Source organism: Lepisma saccharinum, chromosome 28 (genome assembly GCF_977018435.1).
Source record: "Lepisma saccharinum chromosome 28, izLepSacc3.1, whole genome shotgun sequence".
NCBI lineage: Eukaryota > Metazoa > Arthropoda > Insecta > Zygentoma > Lepismatidae > Lepisma > Lepisma saccharinum.
The window spans coordinates 13808772-13830205 of NC_139256.1; positions in this window are offsets into that span (position 1 = coordinate 13808772).

The following is a 21434-nucleotide window of genomic DNA, read 5'->3' on the forward strand; positions in this document are numbered from 1 at the left end:
TGTTTCATTGAAAAAAATGTTCCTGGACCGTATTTAAATTGATCCGGAAAAAAGGTTCCAGGACCGAATCGAAATACTTTACAGATAAAAAGGTTCTTTACGGTCCAGAACCCATTTACGCTTGCTGATTTTCTCTCCTGGACCGGAATTGAATTTATTTATAATTCTTGGACCTTTATCATCCCTGGTTTAAACTGAAATCCAAACCACTGTGCAGTGTGCCTCCACGGGTATCGAACCTGGAACTACTTGATTATAACATCCTGTTTAAGAACAGATAATTATGACATGAATCCTTAATACGTGTTAACACAATTTATGACAGCCGAATTAAAAAGAAAGGTTTTGAATATCGTGGAACTTGTGATGAGTACTGCGCCAGACAAAAAACATGCGAGCTGAGCAGAAGGATCCCTTGAGGAATGGACAGTAGTTTAATACAATCTTATATTACATTATTACTGGTAATTATTATTATCGGTAAAGAACAAGATAAAAGTAGGCCTCCTCCGTAGCCGAGCGGGTTAAGGCGTTCACTCGTCTTGAGACCGGTGGCAACCCACCATCGTGAGGAAATTGGGGAGCTTCGAATGAGTAAGTGTAATCCGGTCCCGGAAACCTACTATAACGGCTGGCGATACGTCGGGCTGACCCTCCGACTATTCCTATACTGGTTGCAGATCTCCACGCTTAGAGGTGACGAAGGAAAGCGTGGGAGGGAGACCGGCAGTCAATAGGTAAGCCAAGGCCTTTCAGGGCTGTTGCGCAAAGGATTATTATAACAAGATAAAAAGTAACAGGAAAGGTTGGAATTTGAACCTATGATGTTTCGTTCTTGACGAAAAAGTATAAAAGGACTACCGTCTAACCAACTGCTCCATGAGATTGTTAACGGGAAGTTCTATAAAACACGTTGATCTCGATGGAACCAGCCTTGTACCGGACTTCCGAACCATTTTCGCCATAGATCAAAGAAAAGACGCTTTGCAGAATCGTCCGGTATTATGCAAGGAATCTTTACTGAAATTTCGCCTAAAATAGTGAGAAATTTGCCTCTATGCATTAAATGTCACCGCAATTCCCTCCAGGTGGAGGAGAATCAGTTCAGTGTTTCAAACTGCACATGACTTTTCCTACTTTCAGTTTCAGAACGAAGAATCGCAAAAAGAAATTCAACATTTGCATTTATACTTACGATTTTTGTTTAATTATGTGACGTATTACTAGTTTAAGGTTTCTAACATTATGGAATGTGAAAGAATGAAAAAAATTCACAAGAGCGTTTTCATTTAGAAAGAAGAAATGTTCCAAAGATGGCTATTACATGTTGGCTCTGAAGTGCTATGTTGCCAAATTTACGAATTCAGGACTTCGAATTTTTTCAGGGCGGACAAAGAGTAATCTATATATAGTATATACACACGATATATATATATATATATATATATATATATATATATATATTGTTGTAATCCCGTTTTACCTGGGATCTGAGGTTACAGGGAAGTTTCAATTAGACATTTAGGTAGAGCTTAATAATATCTGTTGGCTGAACCTGCTCCGATTAGGAGGGTAGAGATATGGAAAGTTGATGTAAAGGTTATTCACGCTTGTTCATACCTGGTAAGTGTGTGATGTTATTGTCCTGATGCTTCTCGCAGACCGAATCGTGACAGGTGCCAAGGTTCTAACCTTCGATCCTTAGCTCACCAAACCGAGCAATCCCTTGAGACTGGTAGCATGCTAGGCAGCGGTAACTCCGAGTTCCATCGTCGTAGTTCAGTAGTGTTAATGTGTTGTAAAGTAATCAGACTAATTATCCATGTAACGTCGATGAGTGTCAAAATCCAAAAGAGAGCGAGCTCCGAGAAAGAGCTTGCTTTTATAATCTTAGGCTTCGAAAGGTTGTTAAACCTTTCGAACGCGGTAGATCTTGTTTTGATCCACGCGTTTGCCTTCCAGTTCCTTGTTTAACGGAAGTTACAAGTTAGCGCATTCTTGGGATCACTCGCTGGTCGGACAATTCCAGGAAATAAACAAGTGTGAATATTAACATGACGAGGTTTTCTCCGTTTAATAATCTCCATATCTCTACATTCCCCTTGTTGAGTTAATCGAACCAATCTGTGATGGTCGACTACCTTCTCCGGAGGAGGTTATATTTAAAATTATCATTTATTAACATATCAAAAAGCCGTAGAAAACCAATACAGCAATTCTTTCACCATAAGATTCACATCACCATAAAAAAAAATTGAGATCACCAAAATAGTCATATCATCAAAAAAAAATCGTAGCACCAAACACCGTTGAGAAAAAAATTAAAAACACGTAGAGAAAAAAAATAAAACTGTAGGTCATAGCCTCTTGTATACTCTCAGAGTATGAGCATCAATAACTAAGTCTTGAGGCATGGATATAAATAATCACATAAGTGTGACACTGAACTAGTTTTGAATGAACGATGACAACACGAAAATAAAAAAAACACATGTCAGCACACTGTGATGAAACGCCGTATAACGCACGTGGTTTTATTGACTGTTCGCGGAGTTCAAAGTACACTCGGCATAACACACATGAGGTTGGGCGGAGCTTTGAGGTAAAGTTACCATGGCAACGCTGTAGACTTCATGTCGCCATAGGCTGGACGTTCTTTGCAGCTGACGATAAAAAAACACAAAAGAAAGAGACGTATCTCTAATCCAGTATGGGCAGCACCCATGGTCACAAACTTTGGCACTGTAAATGACATACGTGTGTACTAATTGCGTGTGCCTGACGGTAGTTGATGGGGTTGAGCACCGGAACACTTTTAGCCGATGAAAAATAACAATGCGCATCATATGACGTCAGGAAACAAGGGTAGTATGCACTTAGTGGGAGGGGCCTTGCCGATGTAGGTCGCCGTGACGTCATGGAAGGGCAGTCTGGAAGTCAAGTTTGCGATGGCGCTTCGGGTCAAGAGACGTCCTGAGTAAAGCGCTCTAGGTCCGCATCGCGGTCCGGTAGATGGGAAAAGCAGCCAATCGTTCCAGACAGGATTGGGTCCTTTGGTCCTGGAAGTCCATAAGATCGTCGTCCTTCTCGGCGATGAGCCTAGGTCTCTCGCTCGGTGGCACAAGCAGGTGGTCGTCATGAGTTCGGTAGCATCCGTGGCGATGAGAATGAAACAAGCGCAAAAAGGGAAAAATTAGGAAAAAGCAAAAGGTAGTGGAGCAGAGTTATAATAAATGATGGCGGGTGATAAATTCGATAGAAAAGGGACTTTCAGATAAAACTGGTGAATTATTTTTGGGGGGAGGGGAGGTAATATCTAATCGTAGGGATGGCGAAGGAGCGTTGTTGCTTATATGACGTAGAGTTTTTAAGGGGACCTGTTTATGAGTGACAGGTTTACCTGAGGAAAGTTCGCCGGGGCAACGGGGGGGGGAGTTGGTGTTGGAATAGTTCCATGTTGTAAGGAAAGTTCGCCGGGGGCAACGGGGGGGAAGTTAGAATAGTCGGCTTAGCCGGGAATGAAATGAGAAAAGAAAGGGGAGTTCAGCGATAATAGAACGAACTAAGTGATTACGAGACATTTCCTTCTGTAATATGTGTAAATGTCGTATATAAAAATAGTTGCAAGAATTTTACGTGTCTTGTGGTCAAAGGATTAAGCGCCTTCGATTCGCTGCTAAAAAAAATTGAAAAAGAAGTGAAAAAGAGTAAGTAATATGTTTATAGCAAGTTCATGGACAAAGAGAGTAGGTTTTAATTTCATGGGATATAAGCTATACCATGTTGTATGCTATCAATATTTGAACTAAAATTAAAGGAGAGAGTGGGAACAATTGCCTATATTTATTATATGCTTTGTTAACATATTTAGTGCATTGCAGCTTTCAAAGAAGCAGTTCGCGTTACACCTAAGCGTAAATAAAAAAAATTGCTATGGCCAAAAAGCCAAAAGTTCAAGCAAGTTCTACGCAGTTCATTTGTTCTTTAAATCGTTGATCTTGTTCTATCTTAGTTCTTTCTTTCTTTCTTTCTTTGTACTTTTTTTTCATTTGAGCGTATATGTACCAGCAAATGGGGAAAAAAATGTTTGCTAGTTATAATCATAAACGCGCTAAGTACTTATTAGTCAAATCAGCTAAGTGATATGTTCTGACTATTACTATGCGTTTAATCGCAAATTATAAAATAACATTAAAATATCAGTAGAAATTAATTATTAGGCAAGAGATGTATTATAAATGTTCCGACGATTGAGATAGCATTCTGTAATCCTGATCTTGTTAAAAATAAAAAGGAGTTCGTTCTAACGCAGAAATGCAGTGCGAGCACGGGAAGTGGAAAGAGGGGGGGAGTCGATGAGCGTGACAAAATGCTGGATCATTAGATGTTAGCATGTGCAATGTACGCAACGAGGAGGCTAAAGAGAGTGATAACGGAGTGGAGTGTTAATGAATGTTAGCGTATATGTTAGTGGGGTTTTTATGGCACTAGTCGTAGCGGGCTTTAAGTCTAGAAATAGTAATAGTGTCAGATTTCTCCTTGTTTCTGCCGTCGATGTAAGTAACTTCGTAGGAATTCTCATTAACTTTGCGAAGAATAGTTCCTTTATACTTATAAGAGGACGCAAAAGCTTTTGACACGCCTGGAGTTGGAGTGGCATCTAGAATCCAAACATGTTGTCCTGGTGAGTACTGTATTTGCCTAGAAGTGCGCTCTGTGTACTTTTTCTGCTGTTCGTAACGCTTGTGTAAGTTGTCATGTGCGGTCTTACGTATGGATGTCAGGAGTTCAAGTCTCTGTGCGTTCGTCTGGGAGATATTGTCGGGGTTCGAAGGAAGGACTGCGTCCGCTAAAATCCTTGGGTTGTATCCAAACAAAGTAAAATACGGGCTCTGGAGGGATCCAGAATGGATTGTAATGTTGTGGCTGAACGTCGCACTAGCTAAATAGTCACACCACGAAGCCTTTTTCTCTAACACAAAAACTCTCATAACTTTCTTTAAGTAACTAAATGAACTCTCAACTAACCCATTCGTGAAATGTGCACAAGTACAGTAGAGCGTCGATTATCCGAACGTCGGTCAACCGAACGACCGCTTAACCGAACTGTGTACTCGCTCACTTTCAGATATCTGTAATGAAAAAAGTACGTGACTTAGCTGCTCGTAAGCGTGTAGGCTTGCTTAGACAGACCAAAATAAAGGATTTTTTTAAACGTTAATTTTGTGTACTGTGTGTATTGTTCATGCAAAATGCGTATGTAATATGTACATATTTTTGTTTAATAAACTGTACCACATACTATATATTCCTACTAAAGTTGCCTTTGTACGTTACTTTGTAATACTTAAAGAGATGCCTGTTTTTATGAATAAATTTACTGTACAGTACTTCTTTTTGGCAAATAAACATGTACAGTTCGATTATCCGAACAAACCAGTTTTCCGAACACCCATGTCCCCCAATTACTTCGGATAATCGACGCTCTACTGTATCTACATATTTTAGTTGTACGCCTGTAATATTAGCTAACTCTCGTAAGAGTAAACTTGAATTGGTTGTTGAACGATCTAAATAGATCGTTTCCGGGATGCCATGGACTAAAAAGACTTTCTCAACTAAAGCTATTGCTATGTTTTGTGCATCATGATTAGCCAAAGGAGCTGTAATGACGTATCTTGTACAACTATCAACTACTGATAGAAAATATTTGTATTTGTGCGTTTTAGAAGAGACTAATGGACCACATACGCGAATGTGGTTTAGAACCTTGTGGTTTCTTTGAGATCTGACAAGGGATGCAATGTCGAACCTTATCGTACACAAATTTCTTCATATTAGGGAAAAAGTAACGCATAAGCATTAAATGATATGTCTTTTGTGCACCATGGTGACTTCCATTCATTTTGTGTGCATGAATAAGGTCGAAAACTTGATTTCTTAATGCATGGGGAATACAAAGTCTATCCCTATAGCCAGTTTTGATTTTATTAGTCCTGTATAAGACTCCATTTTTGAGTACATAAGAATACGAAAGTTTCTCTAGCTTTGGATTACTAGGTTTGTCTTTGTTTTCTAATACGTCAATAATGTCTCCTAAATAGGGGTCTTTACGTTGTTCTGAACTAATATCAAAATCTGCTGCTTGTGCATGAAATACTTGATGAAAGAACAAATCATCATCATCATCTTTCTTGTCAAGATTAGTCTTGTCAAGCGGTAAACTTGCACGGGAAAGTGCATCCGCAAGTTCATTTTTACTAGCGCTGACATGCCTTATTTCGAAATCAAAATTCTGAAAATAAAGAGCTCTTCTTCCTAGAATAGAACTATGGTGTTTAGTTGAACGAAGATAGGATAAGGCTTTGTTGTCTGTGAGAACCACAAAATGTTGATTCATAAGGTAAAATTTGAAAGTTTTCAAAACGTAATATGCACCTGCAATTTCGAGGGAAATGTATCAGCTTTTTTCTCTGTTTCTGTTAAGGCTCGTGAACAATAGGCACATGGATGTAAATTTCCTTCTTCGTCGGGCTGTAACAATACTCCGCCAATCCCAACTCCGCTTGCGTCTATGTATATATATGAGGGGCGCTTAGGGTCATAAGGGCGGAGGATAGGGGCGGAAGTGATCATTTCTTTCAGTGTTTCGAAACTTTTCTGGTGTTCATCAGTCCATTGGAACTTAACATTCTTTTTGAGAAGCTTGAATAAACATTCTGTTGGTCCTGCAAATCCTTGCACAAATCGTCGAATGAAATTTACAAGTCCTAGAAAACTACGAAGCTTGCGTTTGGTGGTAGGGGTGGGATATTCCAAAATAGCATTAAGAATATGCTCTGAAATCTTAACTCCCTTTTGAGATACCAAGTTACCGAGGACTTTTACTTTGGTAAAAGCTAGCCTACACTTAGAGGGTGATAATTTAAGGGATGCTTGTCTTAACTTTTGAAACACTCTATCCAGTATGTTAATCATGTGTGGGAGATTTGAACTGTAAATAATAATGTCATCAGTGTAAACAGAAAGTTCTGAACTGTCTATTCGACTAAGGGCAAGTTCGCTTACTCGGTTCATTACACCGGGGGATGTTTTCAATCCCTGGCATAACCTAGCATATCTAAAACTGCCAAGATTGTTAATAGAAAAGGCGGTAATGTCCTTAGAACGCTCTGTTAATGGAACCTGAAAAAATGCACTGGACGTGTCTAAAATTGAGTAATATTTCTTACCAGCCATCTCTGTCATGATGGTTTTTATGTCTGGGGATTGTAAGGAAATCGGAGCTATTACCTGGTTAAGCGCTCTCATGTCGGAGATAAAACGGTAAGTCCCATTGGGTTTCTTGACTAATAGGACTGGGTGTCGATAGGGACTCCCTTCACAGCGTTCTATAACACCTTGGTCTAGTAATTTCTGAATTTCCTGTTTCATGGGTTCTCTGTAATGAAAAGGAATAGGGTAGGTCTTGGCATACACTGGGGTGTCATCTGTCAGCTTGATATCATATTCCAAAACATTGGTTTTAGTTAATTTATCCCCTGGCCAGAGAAAAATATCTTCATACGTGTATGCGAGCTTTAGGATTTTTTCTCTTCCTTCTCGGGGAATATCAGGGTTAACTGTGAGGAGGGAGGGGTCAAATTTCTGTTGACTTTCACTTATTTGATGTTTTAATGTGCTATTTTCATTACAAGAGTATGAAAATGCGACATCTTCGTTTTTATTCTCCCAAACGGAAGTAACGTCACTTAAAATTTCACAGGTCGATATTTCACCTAATACTGTGTCACTTTCCAAAGTGATTGTGGTTTCCGTAGGGTTGTGTATGTGAATGACAGGTGACTGAGGGTTTACTGTAGCATTGGGAAGAACTACTGGATGCTGGGTCATAAGGGAAGCAGATGGGGTAAAAAGTACAGGCTCAGGGGTGTTAGGTGTCGTAGTGGTGAGTTTCAAATTGATATAAGTTTTTGATCGTGGACTTAACTGAATTGTGTTTGAAAGGGTAGCTTTTCCCTCATACACATTTACATTTTCAATTTGGGTGAATATGTCATGTGACAGCTGGTGAATCTTGTACTTTGATCTTAAAATACTATAATTTGGAGTACGTCCTAAATGATAAAGAGTTATTGTGTTGTCTTTTAACGACATTTTGCACCTCTGCGTTCGCAAAAAGTCATTTCCTAAAAGGGGAGGGACATTTGTTGAATCTACAATTCTAAACGGGTGCGAGTACTTACGCTTTCCATTTATGATAGGAAGAACTACAATTTCAGACACACTCAGTTTCGATCCGGACACACCTTGGATTGTGGACTTCACCTTGTATGTTTTTCTTTCAGTAGGAAGGAGGTGGGAGGGGTAAATTGAGATTTGGGAACCCACGTCAATAAGTAAATCTACTTGTTTCCCTTGTATGCTACTATTGATAAAATAGAGGCCATTTCTCTCAATGATAGGAACTTTGTCTAATCTACTATTATCCTCGATTTCGTTCCTGCAAGTCGAAGATGATTTTAGTTTAAACTACTGTCTCGTTGTGGCTTGTAAAAGCAGTTATCGCTCTCGTGATTATAACGACCACAGAACTTACAGGCTGATGTATTTGCATCGTCGCGATTACCCTGATCTCGACGTTGAAACCTCTTGTTACTATTACCTCTGAATTGGCCTCGAGAGTTCGACCTAAAATTTCCTCTGTGATTAGCTCTATTATTATTATTACCCCTGTAGGAAGAGGAGTTATTATTCCCCTTGTTGAAAACTCTGTTCCCTTTGTCATGTGCGTTTTGATTAGCCGTTTTCGCAAATTCCAGTACATTTGAGCAAAAATTAAAAAGAGAAGTTGTGTTCATTTGCTCTTGCAAAAATAGGGCAAGGTTCGACATTTGTGACGAAAGTTTATTTACCTCGTCACTAGAGGCAGCATTTTGAGCGTGTTCCACTGTGGCTACGGCTGGTGTCGCCGCGCAGTGAGCACTGTCAGAACTCGGTACAGCAAACATGCCAGATTGTGACGCTGAGAAACTGGCTGCTTGATACATGGTCTGGGAAGGAATTACAGGAGTGGTGTTGATTGTAGACTTTGGACTTGATGAGCCGATGGTGGGAGGAAAGGAGATGGACACTGGTTGTATGGTACAAACTGCTGACTCGGGTTCAGTGGATTACTTGGGAGGGGTGAATAGACCTGTGCATGCGAACAGCTGTGAAGTTGCGTCGGGGTGAATGTCTGAGGCAAGCTTGTTTGTGCGATTGCCTGATCAAGTTCCAATTTCTCCTCCATCATACGGGAATTAATCAATGACTGCTGGCGTTCGAAATTTTGTAGGTGGGCAACTATTCCTCTGTTTTGGCAAAGTGCTTATTAGTTAAACAGCCAATGTATTTGGCTCGCAGTCCCGTGATTATATAAGATAGAGTTTGTTCTTCAGTGGCGTTCGGGAAGTATTGCTGGACCAATGCCTTTTTAGCAATAACATAGGTATGGATCGGTTCTGTTATCATTTGCTTCCTTTGGAGAATTATCTGTACGGGATCCGCTGATAGGTACGATCCTTTAAATAAAGTGCTTAGCTCGTTTTTGATATGGGTGTATGTCAAGTCTACAAAATTGGGTCGTTTCTGTATGTCATGAAAATAAGTTAAAGCGGTGTCAGTCAAAAATAAGGGCAACATCTCTTTACGCTTAGCTTTCGACCATCCCGCGGCGTGTGCTACATTTTGAAACTTGAGAAAAAATGTGTCAACGTCTTTTGGGTCATTTCCGCTAAATGGTGCCGGGTATAATGCAGTAGGGATTGGGGTGGCCATGTTAGTGGTGGGAATTTCTACAGTTACGTTATCAGAGCTATTAATATTGTTAGAGGGAGTTGAAACGAGAGCTGGGGTACTTGCTAAGGGCTGGGGTCGGATTCTGGTGGGTGTTTGCAGTCCAAGGACAAATTGAGGGTAGTTTCTATTAGCACACCTTAACCGTGTTAGCGGAGGGGAGGGAATTGGGGAGAAAGGACGTGAATTTATTGGATTTGCCGTGATTGCAGTAGCTAACTCTATGATTTGGTCGAGGGAGGAATCTAGGTGTTCGTGCAATGCTATCTGTGACGTATTCATAAACGAAGGTTCGTCGTGCTGACCAAAGAACAAATGAAAGTATGGGTATGCAGTTATTTATGTCATTAATATATCGCTTGTCAAATAAGTATAAGCAAGTGTTCTCATTCCTGTGTGAATGATGCTTGAATACATGTTATGCAGAAGAACTAGATTTTGTTGGAAGGGGGGGACTCGGCATAAAAACAGAAAAGAGGGGTGGTATTCCATAGGGTAATATACAAAATTGTCACTGGGTCTGACGCATCTTAAGCGTACTGTGGGAGTATGGGTTGGAATTACTAAAAATTTACTTTAAAAAAAATGCTCCCAAAGTGGGAGGGAGGGGGGAGACTAATTTAATGTAAAGCAATTCGTACAGAAGGGTACTCAATTGCAAAAAGGGCCTAAAACACCTCCACCATGTTGTAATCCCGTTTTACCTGGGATCTGAGGTTACAGGGAAGTTTCAATTAGACATTTAGGTAGAGCTTAATAATATCTGTTGGCTGAACCTGCTCCGATTAGGAGGGTAGAGATATGGAAAGTTGATGTAAAGGTTATTCACGCTTGTTCATACCTGGTAAGTGTGTGATGTTATTGTCCTGATGCTTCTCGCAGACCGAATCGTGACAGGTGCCAAGGTTCTAACCTTCGATCCTTAGCTCACCAAACCGAGCAATCCCTTGAGACTGGTAGCATGCTAGGCAGCGGTAACTCCGAGTTCCATCGTCGTAGTTCAGTAGTGTTAATGTGTTGTAAAGTAATCAGACTAATTATCCATGTAACGTCGATGAGTGTCAAAATCCAAAAGAGAGCGAGCTCCGAGAAAGAGCTTGCTTTTATAATCTTAGGCTTCGAAAGGTTGTTAAACCTTTCGGACGCGGTAGATCTTGTTTTGATCCACGCGTTTGCCTTCCAGTTCCTTGTTTAACGGAAGTTACAAGTTAGCGCATTCTTGGGATCACTCGCTGGTCGGACAATTCCAGGAAATAAACAAGTGTGAATATTAACATGACGAGGTTTTCTCGGTTTAATAATCTCCATATCTCTACGATATATATATATATATATATAATGGTTGTATGTATGTTTGTTCCGGCATAACTCTCGAACGCCTGGAGCGATTTCAACCAAACTTGGTACACGTATCACTTGCAATCTCGATTGAAATACTGTGGGGGTAGGACACCCCTGGCACCCGTAGGGGTGGTTTGGGAAGGGAGTGACATGTAAAAATAATCGAAAACGACCAATATTAGTGTGGAATCCATAGCTTTCGGGGTCGCTAAGATGAACAGTGACACTCCCAATGCCGTTCAACTCCAAGTTCATTTTACACTATAGTTAGAAATCATTATATTCCTGTCTAATAGAAGATTGGGATAAATAGATACCCGGGCAACGGCGGGCAATCAGCTAGTCATAAATAATATATATAAAATATTAATCAAGAGCTTTACTTGTCATCAACTGGATCTAGCATAGTTTTTTGTTATTCAATAAATATTCATTTTTTTGCCTTGTCGACATTAACGTCAACTCTTGATTGATTCGATAGATTTAATTAATTTTAATTCGCTTTTCTGCAACTTTTGTCTAATCGCAACGTTGAGGATGAAAAGTGATAAGATGAGTTGGATGAAGGGACAATCGCAACACGAGTCCCACAGAGGATTATCCTGGCTGCTGCGCCAGAGCCTCGTTAGTCTGCTAAACGCACTCCAGAGTGTACTACGTGGAAGTGAGGTTGACATTTGGGTGTCTCCATATCCGCATTTTAAATTGAAGATTCAGTTCTAAATAGTCTACGTAAAGTTGTGTTTATAAGTACACTCTGTCCCGGGAATGTATGGAGCACGCGAATGAAAACAAGTCTGCGCAAGTAGTGACTCGAGAGGGTTCGACCAATGAACACGTAAGAGGGAACTGAGACGGCAGCTACCAGCTGTTTGCAGCAGCGTGTACTACTTCGCTCCGCGCACTCGCCTTCTCCCCTTCTCAACCGTTATGCGCCGCTTTGCTCCAGAGATTCCTGGGATATAGTATAGGCTACTGGTGAGGTAGTCATCTTCTAGTTAAGGAAAAAGAGAGGGGAGAATTATCTAGAACAGTGGTTTCCAACTTCAAAAGGTCCGAGGGCCAAAATTATATCCAGCAGTTGATTGCCGGGCCGCATTGGGGGGATTAAAAATTACAGAAATTGTAAGTACTGAACTGAGAATGTAGTACTTACTTTCGCATGACCTAAATTTCTAAAATGAGGCACAATGGAATCACAAATCAAAATTGTATAATTACAATTTATTTCACAAAACCCAATATAATACTTATGGATGAATTGAAAGAAATGAAAAGCACACCATACAAATAAGAATCCTTCATAGTAAGTGTTCAATGTGAAAATTGAGGCCGATCTGCTTCTTTTATTAAAGTTGGGATGTCCACTTGAATTTCTGTATTTGAAAGTCTCAGAAGGATCAGTGAAGAATCTACCAATAGACTTCTGTAGCGGTTCTTGATTAACTTCATTGAAGAAAAACCCTTCACACGTATATGTGTCGTTCTTTGTCCAAAACTACGAAGGTTTGGAAAGCGTTCGTTTGAAAGGTATTTGAAAAACTCTGGCCCCTTTCCTTGCCTAGTTTGAAGGAACACATCGCCTTGCAAATCACACAATGCAAGTTGGAGAGAAGCTTCTTGTTCTTCGATGTTAACGCCAAGAGGATTGTTAAATTGCTGGATGCTGCTTTAAGTTCTTCAAAATCTTTAATCTGGAGTCAAACTCATCCATTATTTCTTTAATATTTGCACTGAATTAAAAAATGTCAAGTGTTTCTTCATCATCTGCTAGCCGCCGACAGCTTGGAAAATGGACCAGGTTATTCCTCTCCAAAGTAACGTTGAAAATATTCAGTTTATTACGAAACCCATTTATGTTTCCCATTAAATCTGACACCAGCTAGTTTCTTTCCTGTAGTTTCAATTTCAGTTCGTTCAGATGACCTGTGATATCTGTTATAAACGCCAGTTGTTTAAGGAAGTCCTTACTCTGAAACTGTTCCTTCAGTAAAAATAGAACGTATTTTAATAAAAATACATAAAATTAATGTATTTTGCAAACTGGCTTCGCGGGCAGCAAAAAAAGACATCGCGGGCCGCCAGTTGGAAACATCTGATCTAGAAGCATCTCACAAAGCTGTCGGTATCAAAGGAACTGAAGAGTTCCTGAACGACATTGGAAAAATAGCAGCCACTCACTTTCAATTCTGTTATTGAAAAGATTCACTAATCACCTAAGCACTTTCCGCCGTCGGCTGCGACAAAGAGACAATTGAAGCCCAATTAGAAACAGAAGCGTTTAAAATCAACCTGAAAGAACGTTACGTCTGCCAGAAGATTAAGAGGAGAAAATCTTCAAAGAAAGCGCTTGCTGCACTAATTGTCAAAGCGGACGATGAAAGAAATACCATGTTCTTCTACTCGTATTATCATTGGTTCTCAGTTCGCAATGTTACTAGAAAATCAAAGCATTACGCGTTATCTACTTTCCTTACCTTCTGAAATTTACCATTAATTTACCTGGTAGTAATAGGTAGGGACCGGGACTTCATGTTATAACATATTTTATATTTGGCATCGGATCGAATACTGGGGTAAGATCTTTACATTTCTGATGAAAATCGGCCGAAATAGACAAACATGATAAGGCATAGTATGACCTATTTTACCAATTTCGCGTTTTTACAACATATTTATTCAATTTTCTCGTAATAAGACATATTCCTGCATAATTTCGTAATTGTCTTGCATATAATCGGTTATTTTATAATTTATTCTTCCTACCTTTAGAGCAACGCATAGTTTATATTATCGATGGCAGGATAAGGAAATTATGGACGAAGAAATTAAAAGCAGATGTCGTATTATCTTACTAACTTGTACAGAACAATAACACCACCGCTTTGTTTAGCGAGCTGCTAATTATGCTTTAGTTTCCACAATAGTAATAGTTAATGAAACGTTGGATAATTGTAGTAAACCTCACTATATTTTCAGTATTTTCCCACTACATTCTTAGGTTAAAGGAATTCTGTCTTCATTTAATACCCCCCCCCCTCCTACTCGATTTTCCCTGGAAAATACTGACATCCTGTATAATGTAAATTTGAAAGTAGTGTTGTGAATATTTTTGGTTTTACTGGGAATATTTCTGCATTTTTCTGACATATTTTTAATTTTTCATGACACATTTTCCCATTTTTATGACATAATCACATACATATTTTACAGTTTTATAGGACATAAAGTCCTGGGCCTTAGTAATGAGCGTGGGTGTTGCCAGACATTTTTGTAGGGCGGCGGAAGGGGGGGGGGTCAGGCCATTGATAAAACGTGAATGTTAGAGAAATAATAATAAGAAGAAGAATAATAAACTACTAACTCTCTGGCCTTCTAAAACCCGAAGGTGTATGGCTTCAGAAACACATGCGTACCATCTCTCCCAATCCTGGACAATTTCAATATAATCTTTTCCATCCTTATCGATTTCCTTTCGGATCATCTCAACGTTATCCCTCCATCTTCGTCTTGGCCTCCCTACAGGTCTCTTACCATCAGGTTTCCCAACAAGAATCCTTTAAACTCTTCTTTCCTCTCCCATTCGTGCCAAAAGGCCTACCCACTTAAGTCTTCTTCATTTAATTATTCTAATAATATCTGGACATGAATACAAATTATGCAGTTTTAAATTATGTAACCTTCTCCACTCACCTGTCTTCTCATTCCTTTTAGGTCCAAATATTTTCCTAAGGATTTTATTTTCAAATACTCTCAATGTATGTACCTCTTTTAATGTAAGGGACCAAGTTTCACATTCATGTAATACTACAGGCAAAATTACTGTATTGTACACTTTAACTGTTAGTTTTTTATTATTTATTATTATTATCATTATCACGAATATGATTATTCTGATACAATAACAACTATTATAATCTCAATTATAAAAATAAACCAAATTCATTCCTAACTATTATTATATACTTGGGGAGTCTTTTCTATTCGATTCACTAAGATGAGTGAATATCCAGTACAACTGCTTTTCATTATCTTTTCACATTTCATACAGTTAATAATAACCCGCAGCGCTACAGCCCGTGAGGGTCTTGGCTTACCTACCGACTGCTGGTCTCCCTCCCACACTGTTCCTCCGTCACCTGTTGTAGCGTGGAGATCTTAGACCAGTATTGGGGTGACGGGTGGTCAGCCCGTCGAACCCCCAGCCGTTGTAGGCCTTCTCGACCGGGTTACGCTCACTCACTCGGAGCTCCCCAATTTCCTCACGATGGTGGGTTGATATCGGCCCTATACGTAGGCCGAATAAATTCCGACCAGAGCCGCAGCGAACGATCTTAAGACGAGTAAACGCCTTAACCCGCTCGGCTACGGAGGAGGACTTTCATACAGTTAGCATATTGAAATATGTACCTCGGTCAAGAAATAGCTTTAAAAATTAAAGTTAAAATCACCAACCCTGAGACCTTCTGTAAACAAAACCACGTGCATGCAGAAAGCATTGCAAACTCATAGAAGTAAAATAATCCACACGAAAATCCAGCGTTGTTACAGGATTCATTACGTAAGGTAAAACAACGGCCAATTTGTAGTATGGGATACGCTGCCGCAAATGACGTCTCACTTTAAACCCAATGCTCCTTTTTTGTACTTATTGCTTCACCTTTATAGTTAACTCTTTGCACCAGTAATCATTTCCCATAAATTTGGCTTCTTTCTTCCATGCGAATTGAATATATTTTACTTGCATTTTTTTTAGACAAAATGATATAACATGGTAGTGTATATTTCTAAGGTTTGATACAGATTTTGTACCAATTTGTTTGTAGATTTTATGTAAATTGTATCTTGTGTAAATAAAATATATAATGGGCATAAACAGCCATATGCAATGCTGTAAGTCCAATAAATATATTGATGATGATGATCAAAACAAGACAAAGAAAGTTCGTAAATTTATTGCGGTTGGAAACTTTAACAAGCATCCTAATAACGATTTTTGTTACGCCAAATATAGTGCACTTCGTAAAATAACTTGGTGACATGGCAAGGCAAGATAAGTGTGAACATTTTGTAGGAATATGCATTGTAACTTTCAATGAGCTTAGAGATTTGTGTACGTAATGATATTTTATAACATTGGTTATTTTCTAAAAATAATCGTGTGAACAGCAAGGAAGTAGTGCCACTTCAACATGGCGAGTTCTATGGGTGCGGGAAGGTCTCCGTGTTCAGTGATACATCGAATCGTGAGACGGTTTGTTTACAGAAGGTCTCAGGTTTGGTGATTTACACTTTAGTGTAAAATTTTAGCCCTTACGTTTAAATGTCTGACCTCTCGCATAAAACTCTAATCTTTGGAATTTTGAATACTGCGGAACCATTTATTCTCTGGGCTAAATGGTAGAATATGAAAATATAACCAGGGTCCTCTATTTTGCACTCAATTCTGTTCGAATACTAACATATTTGTACTTTATTTCTGTTGTTAACAATGAAGCTCGCTTCTTTTTTGTATAGCTTGAAATAAACTATGTCAATTTCCAGGGGAGTCAATGGACCCGTTCAACCTCCTCCTTCCCAATACACATGGTGACAAGTGTGTCTCAAACAGGTGAGATAAATGACCCACGCCATACCACTGATTTATGGTGCTATAGAAAAGAGTTAATACGCTGTGCAGTTGCACATGAACTCCCTCTATTTTACCAAAACTCTCTCTACTTTCGTTTTTGGAGATACCTTACGCTTTTCAACACAATGTCCGGGCGCGTCAAATTATTTCTAGGTAGGGTTTAAATCAGGGGAACAGCTTACATGTGGCTGTTTAAGCCCAGCTACATGTCAAATATTTGCAAATCTCGTTGCAAGGTTGATATCTACAGGTTTGTTTCCAGATGCCTTGTGGTACTTTTGTGCTGATAACGGAAGTATCCGAGGTTCACGTTGTTACATTACGGCTAAAACACGTACAACCACTGTAACAATCTAATGAGGAATCAGTAGCGAATATACTGCCCTGTTCACAGTTGCAAACTATTACATGTGTATCCGGTGCATACATAAACACAGTTGTCGGAGAGCTTGTATTACTATTACTTATATCCCTGTATTTTCAACCATTTTTGCCACTTGCCTCATAATGCCCTGAATATACATTATATTATGTGTTGCTTACCTTTGGAATTTTGAGTTATTTCATTTCTATTTTGTTGAGTGTCACAGACAACTAGTATCAGAAGGACGAAGTGGATAGACTAAATTGTAGATGCCAACTTGGTAACTAGATTTGCAAATATTTGACATGTAAGTTGAGACAAAATTCGATATGACCACTTCCACTTGAATTCTATTTTCTTTCTACCATTTTTCGTATCGTTTGTTTACTTCCTGTTAGGTTACAGAACGTGTTTTCTCGTTTTGTTTTACGGTACATAATGTGGCTGATTGTAGCTATGTCATTTTTCACAGAATATGTGTGTTCCTGGCAACCCTGGAACGCATCGCTTCACGACGGGATATGACGTCACAAATTCAATATAATGTTGTGTGTGGTTGCCATCATTCAAGGGGCAAAACGGGCTATATTGAACAACTGTAGCGCCGAAATTATGCACCAACGAGAAAAATGTTACTGAGAAAAGTTGTTTGTTTTGATATCCTCTATACGTTTCCGTGGTCCATGGGCGTCATTAAAATGACACCCTGTATATGTATAATACATACACATTATAATAGTATAACATAACGGGTGCAAATAGCCCAAGTGCTGACACATCAACAACGTTAGCTGGACTATACGTAATCGCACGTTCTCTCCAGGTGAAAACATGTGAATTGCTCTCAATTTTAAATCTCGACATGCCCGGCTAATCGACACACCGAACTCCTTGGTGGAATGGTTATCACGGCGCGCTACGACGCCAGGGGTCCCGGCTTCGAATCCCGGCCTGGACATGGGTATTCTTTCATCAATTTCCCCCTATCATCACTCATCCTCATTGTCGCAATTAGCTAAAAGTAGCAGAAAAGCGACGATAAATACAGTTATGAAATCAAAACAAGGAGTTTGGTCGATCCGCGGTGGAGGTATCGGAATCCTTTTAAACTGTAAGTCCAGTCCAGATTAGCCTATCCGTGCATAAAGTGAACTTGAAGCAAACTCAAAGAAACGAGGATGATCATGAAAGTAGGGTTGTTAAAGGTCCAGGAATTTGAAATAAATTCAATTCCGGTCCAGGAGAGAAGATCAGCAAACGTAAATGGGTTATGGACCGTAAAGAACGTTTCTATCTGTAAAGTATTTCAATTATGCCCAGGAACCTTTTTTTCGGATCAATTTAAATCCGGTCCTGGAACATTTTTACCCGGATCAATTAAAATGGTGTCCAGGAACATTTTTCCGGATCAATTTAAATACGGTCCTGGAACCTTTTTACCCGAATCAATTTAAATGGGGTCCAGGAACCTTTTTCCGGATCAATTTAAATACGGTCCTGGAACCTTTTTACCCGGATCAATTTAAATACGGTCCTGGAACATTTTTAACCGGATCAATTTAAATGGGGTCCAGGAACCTTTTTCCGGATCAATTTAAATACGGTCCTGGAACCTTTTTACCCGGATCAATTTAAATGGGGTCCAGGAACCTTTTTCCGGATCAATTTAAATCCGGTCCTGGAACATTTTTACCCGGATCAATTAAAATGGTGTCCAGGAACATTTTTCCGGATCAATTTAAATACGGTCCTGGAACCTTTTTACCCGGATCAATTTAAATGGGGTCCAGGAACCTTTTTCCGGATCAATTTAAATACGGTCCTGGAACCTTTTTACCCGGATCAATTTAAATACGGTCCTGGAACATTTTTACCCGGATCAATTTAAATGGGGTCCAGGAACCTTTTTCCGGATCAATTTAAATACGGTCCTGGAACCTTTTTACCCGGATCAATTTAAATGGGGTCCAGGAACCTTTTTCCGGATCAATTTAAATACGGTCCTGGAACCTTTTTACCCGGATCAATTTAAATGGTGTCCAGGAACCTTTTTCCGGATCAATTTAAATACGGTCCTGGAATCTTTTTACCCGGATCAATTTAAATGGGGTCCAGGAACCTTTTTCCGGATCAATTTAAATACGGTCCTGGAACCTTTTTACCCGGATCAATTTAAATGGTGTCCAGGAACCTTTTTCCGGATCAATTTAAATACGGTCCTGGAACCTTTTTACCCGGATCAATTTAAATGGGGTCCAGGAACCTTTTTCCGGATCAATTTAAATACGGTCCTGGAACCTTTTTACCCGGATCAATTGAAATACGGTCCTGGAACCTTTTTACCCGGATCAATTTAAATGGGGTCCAGGAACCTTTTTCCGGATCAATTTGAATACGGTCCTGGAACCTTTTTACCCGGATCAATTTAAATACGGTCCTGGAACCTTTTTACCCGGATCAATTTAAATACTGTCCTGGAACCTTTTTACCCGGATCAATTTAAATACGGTCCTGGAACCTTTTTACCCGGATCAATTGAAATACGGTCCTGGAACCTTTTTACCCGGATCAATTTAAATGGGGTCCAGGAACCTTTTTCCGGATCAATTTAAATACCGTCCTGGAACCTTTTTACCCGGATCAATTTAAATGGTGTCCAGGAACCTTTTTCCGGATCAATTTAAATACGGTCCTGGAACCTTTTTACCCGGATCAATTTAAATGGGGTCCAGGAACCTTTTTCCGGATCAATTTAAATACGGTCCTGGAACCTTTTTACCCGGATCAATTAAAATACGGTCCTGGAACATTTTTACCCGGATCAATTTAAATGGGGTCCAGGAACCTTTTTCCGGATCAATTTAAATACGTTCCTGGAACCTTTTTACCCGGATCAATTGAAATACGGTCCTGGAACATTTTTAACCGGATCAATTTAAATGGGGTCCAGGAACCTTTTTCCGGATCAATTTAAATACGGTCCTGGAACCTTTTTACCCGGATCAATTTAAATGGGGTCCAGGAACCTTTTTCCGGATCAATTTAAATACGGTCCTGGAACATTTTTACCCGGATCAATTAAAATGGTGTCCAGGAACATTTTTCCGGATCAATTTAAATACGGTCCTGGAACCTTTTTACCCGGATCAATTTAAATGGGGTCCAGGAACCTTTTTCCGGATCAATTTAAATACGGTCCTGGAACCTTTTTACCCGGATCAATTTAAATACGGTCCTGGAACATTTTTACCCGGATCAATTTAAATGGGGTCCAGGAACCTTTTTCCGGATCAATTTAAATACGGTCCTGGAACCTTTTTACCCGGATCAATTTAAATGGGGTCCAGGAACCTTTTTCCGGATCAATTTAAATACGGTCCTGGAACCTTTTTACCCGGATCAATTTAAATGGTGTCCAGGAACCTTTTTCCGGATCAATTTAAATACGGTCCTGGAATCTTTTTACCCGGATCAATTTAAATGGGGTCCAGGAACCTTTTTCCGGATCAATTTAAATACGGTCCTGGAACCTTTTTACCCGGATCAATTTAAATGGTGTCCAGGAACCTTTTTCCGGATCAATTTAAATACGGTCCTGGAACCTTTTTACCCGGATCAATTTAAATGGGGTCCAGGAACCTTTTTCCGGATCAATTTAAATACGGTCCTGGAACCTTTTTACCCGGATCAATTGAAATACGGTCCTGGAACCTTTTTACCCGGATCAATTTAAATGGTGTCCAGGAACCTTTTTCCGGATCAATTTGAATACGGTCCTGGAACCTTTTTACCCGGATCAATTTAAATGGGGTCCAGGAACCTTTTTCCGGATCAATTTAAATACGGTCCTGGAACCTTTTTACCCGGATCAATTTAAATGGTGTCCAGGAACCTTTTTCCGGATCAATTTAAATACGGTCCTGGAACCTTTTTACCCGGATCAATTTAAATGGGGTCCAGGAACCTTTTCCGGATCAATTTAAATACGGTCCTGGAACCTTTTTACCCGGATCAATTGAAATACTGTCCTGGAACCTTTTTACCCGGATCAATTTAAATACGGTCCTGGAACCTTTTTACCCGGATCAATTTAAATGGTGTCCAGGAACCTTTTTCCGGATCAATTTAAATACGGTCCTGGAACCTTTTTACCCGGATCAATTTAAATGGGGTCCAGGAACCTTTTTCCGGATCAATTTAAATACGGTCCTGGAACCTTTTTACCCGGATCAATTGAAATACGGTCCTGGAACATTTTTA